General features: G+C 41.9%; 1 long non-coding RNA gene and 1 pseudogene across 1 annotated transcript in view; one reads left to right on the top strand and one right to left on the bottom strand.

The window, feature by feature from the left end:
- The window catches only part of LOC134935523 (uncharacterized), a 97,088-nt gene that overhangs the window by 51,174 nt on the left and 31,238 nt on the right, over positions 1–14,676 (bottom strand). The window lies entirely within an intron of this gene.
- Positions 631–749, top strand: LOC134936947 (5S ribosomal RNA; annotated as a pseudogene).

Here is a 14,676-nt window from a genome sequence, read left to right as displayed (position 1 = left end):
AGGCTTTTTATACACTACTTTCAAATGCAATACAATGGATACTGTAATCCCTTTGTCCATTGGACACAGGGATGCATCTTTACATTACAGGAGAGGTCATAGGTTGATTTGAAAAGGTGGGCGATGTCTTTCTCAACTGCTCTTGTGGGTGGTCTCCTTTGGATTCCCGCCGCATACATAATATACAGTAAATACAGTTTATATCTATATTCTACTTCTGGACATAACTATATGCAGGAACATGCGATCTTCCTCTAACCAACACCGGAATGTTACCCTTAAAATACCCTACAGCTGGATACCAGACATCACCTTATAACCTTAGTCTGTCCCTTCCTATCATGCAAAGGCGAATCCAATTAGTGCACGCGCAGCGGGCATGTGTGTGTGGTTAGTACGTAATGTGTGCACTGGAATATTTTTCGACTTTGACAATGTACAACCTTTTCCTGTTCACCACGTCCCGCACCCCTTTCCCCTCCCCCCCTTCCCCTCCCCCTTACCCACTGCACCCCTCACCCCTAATTATTCTGCTAGAGCTAAATATCACCGTCACACACTATAGGTGGGTATTTACAATTTTTGGTATAATTTTACGGTTATGTATCCGTTGTAATGACAGTTGAAAAGGCATACAGTCAAACCACACTGGAAATGCCCAACCACGTCCGATCTTGGAAGCCAAGCAGTGCTGGGCCTGATCAGTACCAGAGAGGGAGACCACCTGGGAAGATCAGGTAATGTATCATGTAATATTTAATGATAGCCTGGGAGAAGCGTCACTCCATCTCACATTATTTATATACACTATACAGCAAATCGCTTATGTACTAAGTATTAATAGTCTCTATAGTACCAGCACTCTATAATATACTGCTTGGACACATAAGCACATGCACCTTATAACATCATGTAAGCATATGCACTTTAATTACTAAGCATTAATAGTCTCAGCTTGTCACAATAACATGCACTCCACTTTATTTATTTATACATCTATTATCTTGTAATTTTAAAATGCACTGCAATTAAATATCTGTGTCTCATATACTTTTTATTTGTTTAAATGCGATTGCTGCATCAAAATAAAATGAAGAATGTCCTCCAATTGGTCTTCCCTAAGATGGCCGCCGCACTGCTGAGCAATACAGAAATCAACAACAAAATGGCCACCGCTACACAAGTTAAAGACTGTGACTCTACTCGTCCTCCAGCCTCCTGGCGGGCTCATGCGCAGTGAAACCCCGGAAGTGGGGCGGAAGCCGCGGACAGACGCGGCCAACACAGGACACCGGAAGAAGGGCGGAAGTACCGCTCTGGCCGCCCTTACAGATAAACGGACTTGTTTTTAACAGAAAAAAACACTCGTTTTATAATATATCCACTAGCAATACCATCCAATATGCTTTAGCAATATATTTACCCAATGTAAAGTATACTCTAAGATATGTTAATCTCAAAACAGGAAGTGATGTCATTATGAGCTCCTAATTATCACCACTATAAATAATCAGTCAGTCCCATTACACCCCAGCCCCTTGATGAAGTCTATGTGACGAAACGCATTGGTAGTCCTGTACCTACCTCATATTCAGATAAGGAATTACCTTTTTATTGATCTTATTGTAGTTTTTATATATTTTAAGTGCTTTAGTCCAGCTGTGTTTTGTATTATTGTCCCATTTTTTATGTTTTATGTTTTATTGATAATAAACTGTTATTACTTTTTTTACTCACATTGATATCTATCATATTATTGGACACGAGTGGTCGCTACATATCCCTCATCCCTTGTTTACCATTATTATTTATTTCAGGGAAGTTACCACCCCTGTTCTCTAATGAGGGATCAAGCTGACGCCCCATAAGTAGTATAGGGTAGTGTTTAACTGTTTGCCATCACTATATACAAAGCATATCTGATACGTGTTCCCATCACATGTGGCGCATTAATAATCCTTTTCTTGACATATATACACACAGCGGGGCAAAAAAGTATTTGGACAGCCACCGATTGTGCAAGTTGACCCACTTAAAAAGATGAGAGAGGTCTGTAATTTCCATCATAGGTACACTTCAACTGTGAGAGACAGAATCTGAAAGGAAAAAAAAAAACAGGAAATCACATTGTATGATTTTTAAACAATTTACTTGTATATTCTTGTGGGAAAAAAAATATTTGGACACCTACCAAGCAGCAAGATTTCTGGCTCTCACAGACCTGTTACTTCTTCTTTAAGAAGCTCTTCTATCCTCCACTTGTTACCTGTATTAATGGCACCTGTTTGAACTGTTTATCTGTATAAAAGACACCTGTTTACACCCTCAAACAGTCAGACTGCTACCTCTCCACCATAACCAAGACCAAAGAGCTGTCTAAGGACACCAGATACAAAATTTTAGAGCTGTACAAGGCTGGGATGAGCTAATCAACAATAGACAAACAGCTTGGTGAGAAGAGATCAACTGTTGGCGCAATTATTAAAAAATGGAAGAAATACAAGATAACTGACAATCTCCCTCGACCTGGGGCACCATGCAAGATTTCACCTCGTGGGGTATCAATGATCTTGAGAACGGTGAGGAATCAGCCCAGAACTACACGGGGGGGCCTGGTCAATGACCTCAAGAGAGCTGGGACCACAGTCACAAAGGTTACCATTAGTAACACACTATGTCGTCATGGATTGAAATCCTGCAGCACCTGAAAGGTCCCCATGCTTAAGCCAGCACATGTCCAGGCCCATCTAAAGTTTGCCAGTGACCATCTGGATGATCCAGAGGAGGATTGGGAGAATGTGATGTGGTCAGATGAGAGCAAAATCGAACATTTTGGTATAAACTCCACTCACCGTGTTTGGAGGGAGAAGAATGATGAATGGCATCCCAAGAACAACATATTCACTGTGAAGCATGGGGGTGGAAACATCATGCTTTGGGGATGATTTTCTGCAAAGGGGACAGGACGACTAATCCGTATTAAGAAGAGGATGAATGGGGCCATGTATCGTGAGATTTTGGGCAAAAACCTCCTTCCCTCAGTAAGAGCATTGAAGATGGAATGTAGTTGGGTCTTCCAGCATGACAATGACCCCAAACACACCGCCCGAGCAACTGAGGAGTAGCTCTGTAAGAAGCATTTCAAGGTCCTGGAGTGGCCTAGCCAGTCTCCAGACCTCAACCCAATAGAAAATCTGTGGAGGGAGTTGAAAGTCCATGTTGCTCGGCGACAGCCCCAAAACATGACAGATATAGAGAAGATCTGCATGGAAGAGTGGGCCAAAATACCTGCTACAGTGTGTGCAAATCTGGTCAAGAACTACAGGAAATGTTTGACTTCTGTAATTGCCAACAGAGGTTATATTACAAAGTATTAGGTTAAACTTTTTAATTGTCCAAATATTTATTTTCCGCAAGAATATACAAATAAATTGTTTAAAAATCATACAATGTGATTTCCTAGGTTTTTTTTTTCAGATTCTGTCTCTCACAGTTGAAGTGTGGGATCAGTACTAAATGCTGCCGGACGGAATCCCGGCGGTTGAAATACCGACGCCGGAATCCCAACCACACAATCCCGACAGGGGTGGCGAGCGGAACGCAGCGCCTTGTGGGCTCGCTTCGCTCGCCACGCTGCGGGCACGGTGCCTCGCTACGCTCGGCACACTATTAGATTCTCCCTCTATGGGTGTCGTGGACACCCACGGAGGGAGAATATGTCGGGATTGTGACGGTCGGGATTCCAGCGTCGGTATTTCGACCGCCGGGATTCCGGCCGGCGGCATCTTGACCGCATCCCTGAAGTGTACCTATGATGGAAATTACAGACGCTTCTCATCTTTTAAGTGGGTCAACTTGCACAATTGGTGGCTGTCCAAATACTTTTTTGTCCCACTATGTGTGTGTGTATATATATATATATATATATACATATATATATATATATATATATATATAAATATATATATACAAATACTGATATATATATATATATATACAAATACTGAAAGTACAGCGCCACATGCGGTGGTAAAAAAACACAAAATAATAGTCAGGCTTTTGACTGTCAGATACACTCCCTGTTAGAGGGCGTCAGCCAGTCCCTGGAGTTTTTTAGTTAGCAATGGCAAGTTGCTATGGTTTTTTTGGATGTGTAAATATATACTAGGGGTTCGGCGACCACTGGTGTACCGTATGGAAAGTACTTGCAAGACAACCTAACTAGTTTAAAAAATATATATATATGGAGATGTTTCTAAAAAAATTAACATATTTATTCAGCATATATTTCAACAGTTGCAATGATAGGTAATATAAAGTATAAGGGAACAGGTCATTATGTCACTATACATAGGCAGGTTTCACTTATAAAAAAGAAATGGAAAATTGCTTAAAAATAGTATTACATAAAAAATAGTAAAGTGCATGCACAGGGCCGAAACTAGGATTTTCGGCACCCGGGCAAAGCAGTACTTTAGCGCCCCACCCCTACCCCAAGAAAAAAATAATAATAATAAAATAAATAAATAAATAAATAAATTACATTTATAAAGTAAATAAATAAATTAAATAAAAAAATAAAAATAGATATATAAAAATGAAAAAAGATGATAATAAAAATAAATAACTAAAAATACAGACTATGCCACACAGTAGTGGACCGACCCTTAATTTCTTAACACTGCATTATAGTATCCCTCACTAACATTATATATATATATATATATATATATGTATATATATATAGAAGAAAAATGGTATACCCGGCACTCCTTGAAGCCAGTAGTTTATCTGCTGCAGTGCCCTCCGAGTGACACTAGGTCACAGATATGTAGCGTGGATTTGGCGGCGGCACTCAGACAGACTCATCAATGCAAAAAACTGGTCATTTATTTAGACCGTGGAGACCGACATGTTTCGGGGCAGCACCCCGTCCTCAGGGTCAAACAGCAAGTAAAACATACAATCACAAATCACATACATAAATACCCGTCCCAATAAACGTGAACTTACTCACCTGTTCCTCCGCGTGTCCGCCCGTCACACCGCTCAGCTGTGTGCTGTGTCGCCGGATACTGACGTGTCAGGTGCGCCGGAGGAACAGGGTAGTAACCATGGTAACATCCGAAGCACTTTATATATATAGACAGCGGCAGGTGCGGCACTCCAAGCGACGGGGATAAAGCAACTCTTTACGTCCTTGTGATAGACAACGTTTCAATGCTGTTTATTTGTGCATTTTCATCAGGTCAAAGTATACAAACAAATGTGCTTACCTATATAGTGCATGCAGACGCCGTCACCACGCTTCCGGAACACAGGCACCCGCCAGGTCCGTCGGCGCACCCACATTACGTCATCAACCATGGCTGGTAACTATAGTGACAGTAGTACACAAACTGATATACATAGCGTGATAATCCAATCGTGCAGGCAGAACACAGTTATGTCAATCTAAATATATATAAAATCCTGGCTGCACATAGCACATCTAGGCAACCTAGTATGTAAACAAACCTAGATCATTAGAAGACATAACAAACATTTAAAGGCATATTACCACTGGATTAGCCACATACAAAGGTAAACTTACAAGAATGCATTTAGCCCTAACTGTTCATTAAGGCCTCTAGGGTAAAACAAACAAACAAAGTTTGTTGTTTATCAGTTGCTATGTCCGTGTGGGCTGTCATACGTAGGCAAAACTGAAAGAATGTTCAAGGAACGTATGGCAGCCCACCGGTCGGCCATTAAAGCAGTGATTGCTAAAGGATCAAGTGACCAGCCGGTCGCACGACATTTTTCTGTGGCACGCCATCCGCTAGTGGCACTACGGTACTGGATGATAGACCATGTCCCCCCTCTTCCCCGGGGGGGCGACAGGGGTCTTAAACTACTTCAACTTGAAACTAGGTGGATTCACCTGATAGAGTCAGATATCTACCTTTTAACATTAGCTATATACTAATACCGTGTAGCCGTAATGGCTGCTAAACCACGTGCACATGCTACGCACTCCGTACGCTATTTGCGTATGAAGACCTCGCACGTGGTACGCAAATTAAGTACACACGCTGTGCTGGGTGTACGGAATACCCACAGCGAGCGTACACACAGACAGTAACCTTTATAAACTTTAAACACAGAATATGCTTACACTGTAAACCTTAATACCGTGGTACTATAATGGTATAACACTGAACCTTTGTGAGTATGCAAGCTGTTTGAGCAATTGAGATACTCAGAAACCCTTTGTACTAGCTAGAGAAACACAGACACCCTGCTGAGGTTCCAAAACCTTTACTAACGAGCTTTTAGATATATCAAAAGGGGTAACAGTTTACAAGTCATACACTACATGCTAACATATCATTCTAACAGAATATCTAGACAGAAATATACAATAGCGTCACAATCCTATACTATAACAGAGAGAGAGAGAGAGTATGGCCAATACAAACAGAGAACAAGTTGGCTACAGAGAATTACTTACACACACTGGGAACGATCGCTGCGCAGCTTCTGGTACCAGCTCCAAGTTAGTCAAGATGAAAACCGTTTGTGGAGAGTGAGAGAGCTGCCCAGGCTGGCTGATCTTATATACACTGCGTACAGTACACTACAAAGGGACCTATAATCTCATTGTTCATTGGACACAGGAATGTCTCCTCGCATCATAACAAAAGGTCATAGGTTAGTTTGAACAGGTGGGCTGTGACTATATCAAACTGCTCAGGTGGGAGGGAATCTGAAGATTCCCGCCGCATGGGTAATGAATCGCAAATATAGTAAATGTCCAGAAAATACTAATGGCCATAACTATACGCAGGAGCGATTAATCTTTACCTAACCAGCACCGGATTGTTTCTAATAAAATGTTCTTTAGTTAGGTACCAGACACAGCTGCTCAAACCCTGTCTGACCCTTCGTACCATACAAAGAGGAATTCCTCTGTCCAGCGACCCTTTACATTAAACAAACTTACAGTCATTATTAAGGGGAACATTATCTATAAAACATACTATTTGGTTTTATTATTTAACATTTGAGTCGCCCGCTAGACGCACACAAACTCTACCGTAAATGCACATACCACGCGCCAATGCGCACGGCCGTAGAAGCTCCATTACGCAGCTGCGAGTATCCGCACCACGGGAGAGAATGTGCACGTGCAGCAGGCAAGCGCATGAGGTGAATATATGGCAACGTGCAGCATGATATTTTTCCGACTTTGACAGTCCACCCTTTGGCAGTCATCAATAACTGCCACTTCCTAAAGCAGTTCAAAAGAAAAATATATGTCATAATGCAAATACAATTTTATGATTGGGTAAAGGGAGGAGAGGAGCAGGTGGGAAAAAGGTATGACCTAGTGAGATAGTAGAAGCATGTGTGTATGAATCCATGTTTGAGGGGTCATGTATCATCGTGCCGTACGTGTTTTAAATCAAGCTTCGAGGTATTGCGAAGTATACATTTGAATTCCTTCTTATCCCGTATTACGGGTCTGTGGATGGGCTGTCAAACTTTACCGAGCTCTTTTCGGCTTTTAGTTGTAACAAAATGGGGGAGCACATTTTAGTTGATGATACATGAATGGGGGGATATGTGAGTGCTGATATCTGTGCCTATATTCCCTATTGACTATGTGTGTCATTACCTGAAGGTTGTAGAAATGAAGATAAGAAGCAATTATGGTAAATGCAGTCATAAACTATGTGAGTTTAATATACATTTGCCGATTGAGGTCTTGTCTTGTGTCTTGTCTCGATGTATATGTTGACTGTAGTCTCCTGATGCTTTTGCTATAAATGACGGCAAAAGTTTTTCCATTGTCCAGAAAGTTAGTCACTAAAATATTTGGGCTATCGTAAAATTTAAAGTCACTAGGGAAATTGGGGCTTGTAGCATAGTTCATCAATGGTCTGTATAAAAGAGGTTTGTCAAATTCTTCTTCCAAGCGGATGTCTTTGTACCTTGGAGGAAAACAAAGGAGAAACGGGTGAAAGAAATGGACCGTGGAATCACATTTTCATCACAACATTGTCTCTATCGTTGGGTCATAAATCAAATTAGTTGTTGTTATTACAATGTCTTCGCTCCCCAAACTCATCACTCTGGTATTACCTTTATACTTCGCTAAAACCCGAACGCATCTAAATATCAGGCCAACCAATATGACGACTCCCAGAATACACAAAAGAAATTTCCCTACATCCATAATAATACCTTGGGCCCATCCTCCTAAGCCCGAGAACCAATTTCGTGGGTTCAACCATGACACCCAACTGGTCAGCTCATTACCCACAGCAGAGAGTGTGAGATTGTGTTTCATTCGAAACTCCCACTTTAATAAAAATGTCATCCATCTTTTGGTCTATGACCTCGGCTGGGTCCTCCGTGCTGTTTGTAATGTACGTGCAGCACTTTATTCCATATTGAGTTGCTAGGGTAACACAATACCCGCCTGTCACAGCTGTGAGGTAATTGAGAATCATCCTATGCTGAACCAGTTCTGTTTTGTAGGCTTGTAACTCTTTCCCAGTGTACCTGAATGTGTCGTCATACATTTCGGTGATATTGTCTAATAAATTTGCAAGCGCAGATATATATTTTGTAATTTATCACTCCTCTGGCGGTACGAGTGATATCTAACGCGAGTAGGAATTGAATCCCGGTGGATTCATGGATCAGATCAGAGGCTGAATGCTCTGTCCTCTCTATCAGGTGCCGTTTAACGACGTGCTCGTAATGAGTGTGAGTATAAGGAGCTTGGGCACCGCGGTGAATATCTTTCATTTTGGTATGGGATACAGTCATTACTTCAGGCAGTACTTTTCCAATATAGCACAATCCCTCTGAGTTTGGGGCAAGCCACTTATACGCCTTCCTCCCGCATATGAAATATGCATCATCGGGGAGAACATATGGGACGGAGTATGACATTATCATGTTACAAATTTTCCATGTGAAATCTCCTAACCCTAACTCTCCCATCTGTCTAGTACACGTATCAGGTTGTACGATATGTACACAGTATCCTGGTGATACTTCTCCAACTCGCATGGTCCTACTTCCTAGAGTATACCTATACCGGAAATATTTTCCACTGTTGGCGATCTGGCGTATAAGCTCTGTGTCTATGGGCATTCTATCGGCTCTATATGAAAATGTCATGGTTTGATTACTCCAGGACACTTCCCAATTTCCCGGCTTTCGGGGATTGGAAATGTTAAAGCATACTAAGGACTTATCCACATGATACTGGTGGAGCTTCAAACTTGGAGGACTAGAGATATTAAACCTCTTGTCCACCGGCCTCCCACCACTTAACTCAAGTACCTCTCCTACAGTTAAAGGGAATGGTACTAGTCCTGATTTGCTATGACCTTGAGGTACTTGAGAGCATACCCAACAGTCTGTCTGATTTAACACTTTACCCACTAAGGAGTGATAGTCACTCAATGGATGCCGGTCCATGTGGACATTAAAACTGGACTGACATTTCTTTATGCACCCATCCACAACTATATTGTCACAATGCCTACAGATGCAGTTCTCTTTAGCTAACAATTCTTCACAATGTCTACAAATAACATGGCTGCTAGATCATTTTCTGGTACTCGCCTTCGCTTGGTGATTGTGTTACTATTGGAAATTTACGCCTCCGTCTCAGTCATCAGAAACCCCTTCCGGATCCTTTCTCGACCTCACTGGTACTCTCACCGAAACAGACTACTCTGGTCAACATCATGGTCAACAGGAAACACGGACTGCAGTCTCTTGGGGCGAGTCCATCTTACAGGAGGAGAAAGAGAAATTTGTAATGGGGGCACAAAAAAAAATACTTTGAGGGGAAAGAAAAAAATTTTATGATGCTTTTGTCCTCTAGTCTTGTTGTTCTTCTTGCTCTGCTGTCATCTCAAAGGTGCTGTTTCTCAGTCTTCCAAACGAACATTCTGGTGATACAATATTCCTTCCAAATCTGCGATCTTTCTGTAAGGAGCAAAAATCTTGCATTACCATTTGTCCAACTGATGTGTGACATACCATCTTTAAAACATAAGAACATGAGAGAGAAGAGAGAAAAAAAAAACAAACGAGAGAGAGAACAATTCATCACATTTTGCATTAACCAACAAAAAAAACATTGTCAGATCTTCCGTTCACCATCAGGCTGTCACACCAACACATCCACAGATATCCTTGCGCAGTCCTCTCCCCACCAGTATTCCCACACTCCACCCTTTTGTGCCTGGCCAGGACACACCGATGTCGGTAGGTCACACTGGGGTTAAGTAGACTTCTGCAAAGACCAAGTAGCTATGTGATGTTTGAGTTCTGCCGATGAACGTCAGAGATGGGGAAAAAGAAACAATTACAAATACATTTTACAACGTTTACCCAGCCGTTCCTGTGTCTACAAGGAACTGACCTCCCAATATCATTAACTTTAACCTCAGGTTTACTATCAGTCCTAATGATCACCTTTCCCGACTACATATTACAGGTGCTGCCCGAACTTCTTCCTATATGATCCCTGATTACAATTTCGTGTGTCATAACTTTGCTCATGTCTTTGTCTAGGGGGTTTATATACCTTCTGTGGTTCTTTAAACCTACAATCTCGTGCATAATGACCTTCCTTCTGGCAATTATAACACCTTATCACCTTTGACTTACCCACAGGGATCTGAGGCTTCTTACTTCTCTGTTTTTCCCTGTGCTTGCTGATGTTTTGCTCATGCCCAACAGCGGACTTTCTTAATGCAGCCACCGAGATATTTCTCCAGTTTGGGTTGGTGGTCTGTACCCTTGTTCTCAATACTTCCTTTAAACCATTTATTAACACAAATACTGCTACTTCTCTGTGCGGTGCACTTGTTTCGATGTTTTCTATACCTGTATACCTAGTCATGTCCTGCAATGCCCGATGGAAATAATTAGAAGTACTTTCCCCTTCGTTTTGTCTCATGGAGAAGATTTTGTTCCACTCGACAACGGCTGGGAAATATACTCCTAACTGTCGGTTGATCTGCTTAATACATTCCTGATTGTGTTCCTCCATTTGAGGTACCTCTGTGTCTAATTTACAATCAGCAATAAATTTCGCAGGGTCGACACTGGAGGGCAAACATGCCCTCAGCACTGTCCGCCAATCTTTGTTGGTGGGTTCTGTGGAGTTTCCTAGTTCTTTAATGAACCTTTGACATGCAACTATATCTTTCCTAGGATCAGGAAATTCAGACATAATTGACCTCAATTCCATCCGGGACCAGGGACGGCGCATTGCACTGTCCCTGACGGGAATGGTTCCCTGAGCGTCAGTCTTCCCATTGGGGACTGTGATCACCCTGACAGGATTAAACTCAATTACATCATCTTGTGTTGGTTCTACAATATGAGGTACATTTGTTTGTGCGTGATATATAACACCGTACGTACCTGTGGACACGACCTCACCTGACCCTCCGTTAGGGGGTTTGATTACTGCCTTTACCAATTTGGTCGCGTCCACCTGGATGTCTTGTATGATGACTGCTGGAGAAGGTGCCGACATCGTGCTGGGCTCGCTTTCTTGCTGGTAATCCTGAGGGAAGTTTAACATGGAGTGCAACTTGCACGGGTTAGCAGTTGTACATTTAACAGTTTTACTTTTATAATTGTTACATTTGTTACACTTATCCTTATCATCTATAATACAGTTGCTAAGTGCATTTTTATCATACACCAGTGTGCCATTCTCTGTAACCACCTTCTCTCCCGTTGCCATATTTTTCTTACCACAGTGAGAGTCAGCTGTGTAAGCTAATTCTCCTTGTATTTCACCTTCCTGTTGCCGTAACTGTAAATAATCATAATGTTTGATCCGTCTCTTTGCAGATTTAATGAGACATATCCTTCTCCTTAGATTTTGTAACACCTCGGGACCAAAACTGCCTACCCGTGGGAACTTTTCCCCGTCATGCACAGTCATTCTTTCCCATTCATTGACCTTTGTGTGTGATCCATTTCGGACTTCCCGGTCTGTATCACACGTTATCCTTGCCGACTCTATTGGCCGGTTTACTAAGTCAACCCGAACCGAGGTTGATCGCCCCCTATCTGAACAACTGGCCCCCATCTTTGCAGGTGTTGCTTTCACTACCTCTAACCTTCAAATCAGGGTCTTCAGCGAACCCTTACAAAAACCAAGATGTCCGGGGTAGGCCGGCGGCGGAAGTTTACCGAGTACTCCACTCACTCGCCCACGTCGACCAATACGCCCACACACTGCCCTAGCACTGGCGTACTCGACCTAGGGCCCCTGCGACCTGAACCTCTATTTACTGGAACATGTGGGTGTGATCCGAAGAGCACTTAACCCTTTCCAGTAACTATTGGTTGTTGGATAGTTCCCAAGTGACCAGCGAACCTCCCTTAAAATAAAAAAATTACACAAATCACGTTAGAATGTACAAATAGCGTTTATGACCCCTCTAGCGTACGCAAATGGTACTGGGTCAAGTTACTAACTAATGCACACAATTACGTGCGGTACAATCGTTCTGCACATAAGCAACTAATCTTATGTGCGGAGCGACCAGTGGAATCGAAAATTGTGGCTGCGAATTCCTTCAGCCAGAGCTTAATGGCCTATATGGGTACCGCACCAACCCTTTCTGGTGTTGTGCTCCTTTATTCTTTATCTATAGCGGACTTCTTAGTCTGCTGTACCTAGACCTCCTGGTCTGTCTGGACCTCCTGGTCTGTGCTACAGTAGACCTCCTGGTCTGCTATACTCTAATGCTCCTTTTTTTTAAATGTTTAACAAGGGATGCCTCCCAAGCCACCGTGCAGTCACTTACACGTATGTACCTCACGAGAACTCGATGATTTCCTGTGGTTCAACCCCAAAAATTAGAAACTTATATATGTATACACATTTTTTCACCTCATATACTCTTTACTTTCGTTTCTGCGCAGAAATCCCTTTCATTCAGTATCGCAGGCTAATCCCGAGGAGTTGCAACTAGAGAAGGATCTATTAGCTTAAAATTTTGGACACTGAGACTGATTTGCGCTATTTTCGCGTTTCCTCCTTATTGCCTACTAAAACAATACTATCGTGTGATTTGTATTACGTGGGCGTATCCGTACGCTTCCGTTGCGTAATATACGCTCCGTGCGTCGACCCTTGTGTCGCGTACGTTCGCCCTGTCCCTTGTCAGTGACACGTGTACGCAGGCCAGATATGTCCACCGAAATACAATTAACACGTTTATCAATGTAAATGACCTTTAACTGTAATCATCTACTGAACACCACACAGAACTTCCTTGTATCTTAGGCAAGCCGTGTGCATGTTTTACAAATTACTCCTTAACGTATTATTTTTACCTTTAACTTACCAATAGCAACCACTCTTTCTCAGCACGTTATCAATTATAAATGGCAAACAGGAAAGTGAGATGTGAAAATTACACAAATGAAAATGCAATTCTAAATTAATCTAATAACATACATTGATGTAAGCACGCGCATATAGATATTACATATATGTACTAATCACTATTACATATATGAGACCCTATTCAGTGCTTCTAATTTGCATATGAATGTGCGATTTCTTTCACTGCTGGGAGAGGGAAAAAAAACCAAAACCCAGTTATACAGGTTCATTTGCATTTCAATGGCCCATGTCACAAGTAGCAGAGTTAAAGCTCTTGAAGAGAGAAAGAGAGAAAAAAATAAATAAACCCACAACTTTGTTTTATTTGTGTATTTCCTAAATCAAATATTCCTTTTACTATTAACTTATATTAAACTCTATCTGAACAACTTATGATTGACTATGATATGGATTAAACAAATGCATTAAAACTCATTAAATGATGATTTCTTTTTGACAATGGATGGCTGATTATTTCCTGAGTCAACTGAAAATCAGCCATTTAGAAAAAAAAAATTGACCTTGCCAAAATGGCCGCTGCTCCTCCCCCTTCCACCTCCATGAGGGTTACACAAAATGGGGGACAGACCATGCGGCTCCTTTTGTCACAAAGAAAATCGTCATGCCAGCCCCTGAAGTTATTTTTAAGCCTGGGTAAAAACTATCACGCTATGCAGAGCGATTAAAAATACTTTTAAACCTATTTAAACAGACAAGCCATCCAATCTGCGTGTGCAGTTGGCACCAAATAGAAATAAAAACCAGATTTACAAAGACAATAGCTTAATGTTCCTACCTTCCTCGGATTCCACCAGCATCCCTACAAGCCAAAAGAATCAGACGCAGACTCTCATCTGATCAGCACTACAAGATACTACCTTACCTCCCTTTGCTGATAGATAAAGTCTGCGCGTTTTCGCCTGACTGAGGATATGAGATGGACCGGACTTGCCCCCAATTGATAGAGTCAGATATCTACCTTTTAACATTAGCTATATACTAATACCGTGTAGCCGTAATGGCTGCTAAACCACGTGCACATGCTACGCACTCCGTACGCTATTTGCGTATGAAGACCTCGCACGTGGTACGCAAATTAAGTACACACGCTGTGCTGGGTGTACGGAATACCCACAGCGAGCGTACACACAGACAGTAACCTTTATAAACTTTAAACACAGAATATGCTTACACTGTAAACCTTAATACCGTGGTACTATAATGGTATAACACTGAACCTTTGT

This window comes from Pseudophryne corroboree, chromosome 6 (genome assembly GCF_028390025.1).
Source record: "Pseudophryne corroboree isolate aPseCor3 chromosome 6, aPseCor3.hap2, whole genome shotgun sequence".
In the NCBI taxonomy this organism is placed as follows: Eukaryota; Metazoa; Chordata; class Amphibia; order Anura; family Myobatrachidae; genus Pseudophryne; species Pseudophryne corroboree.
This window is presented reverse-complemented; position numbering and strand designations above follow the sequence as displayed.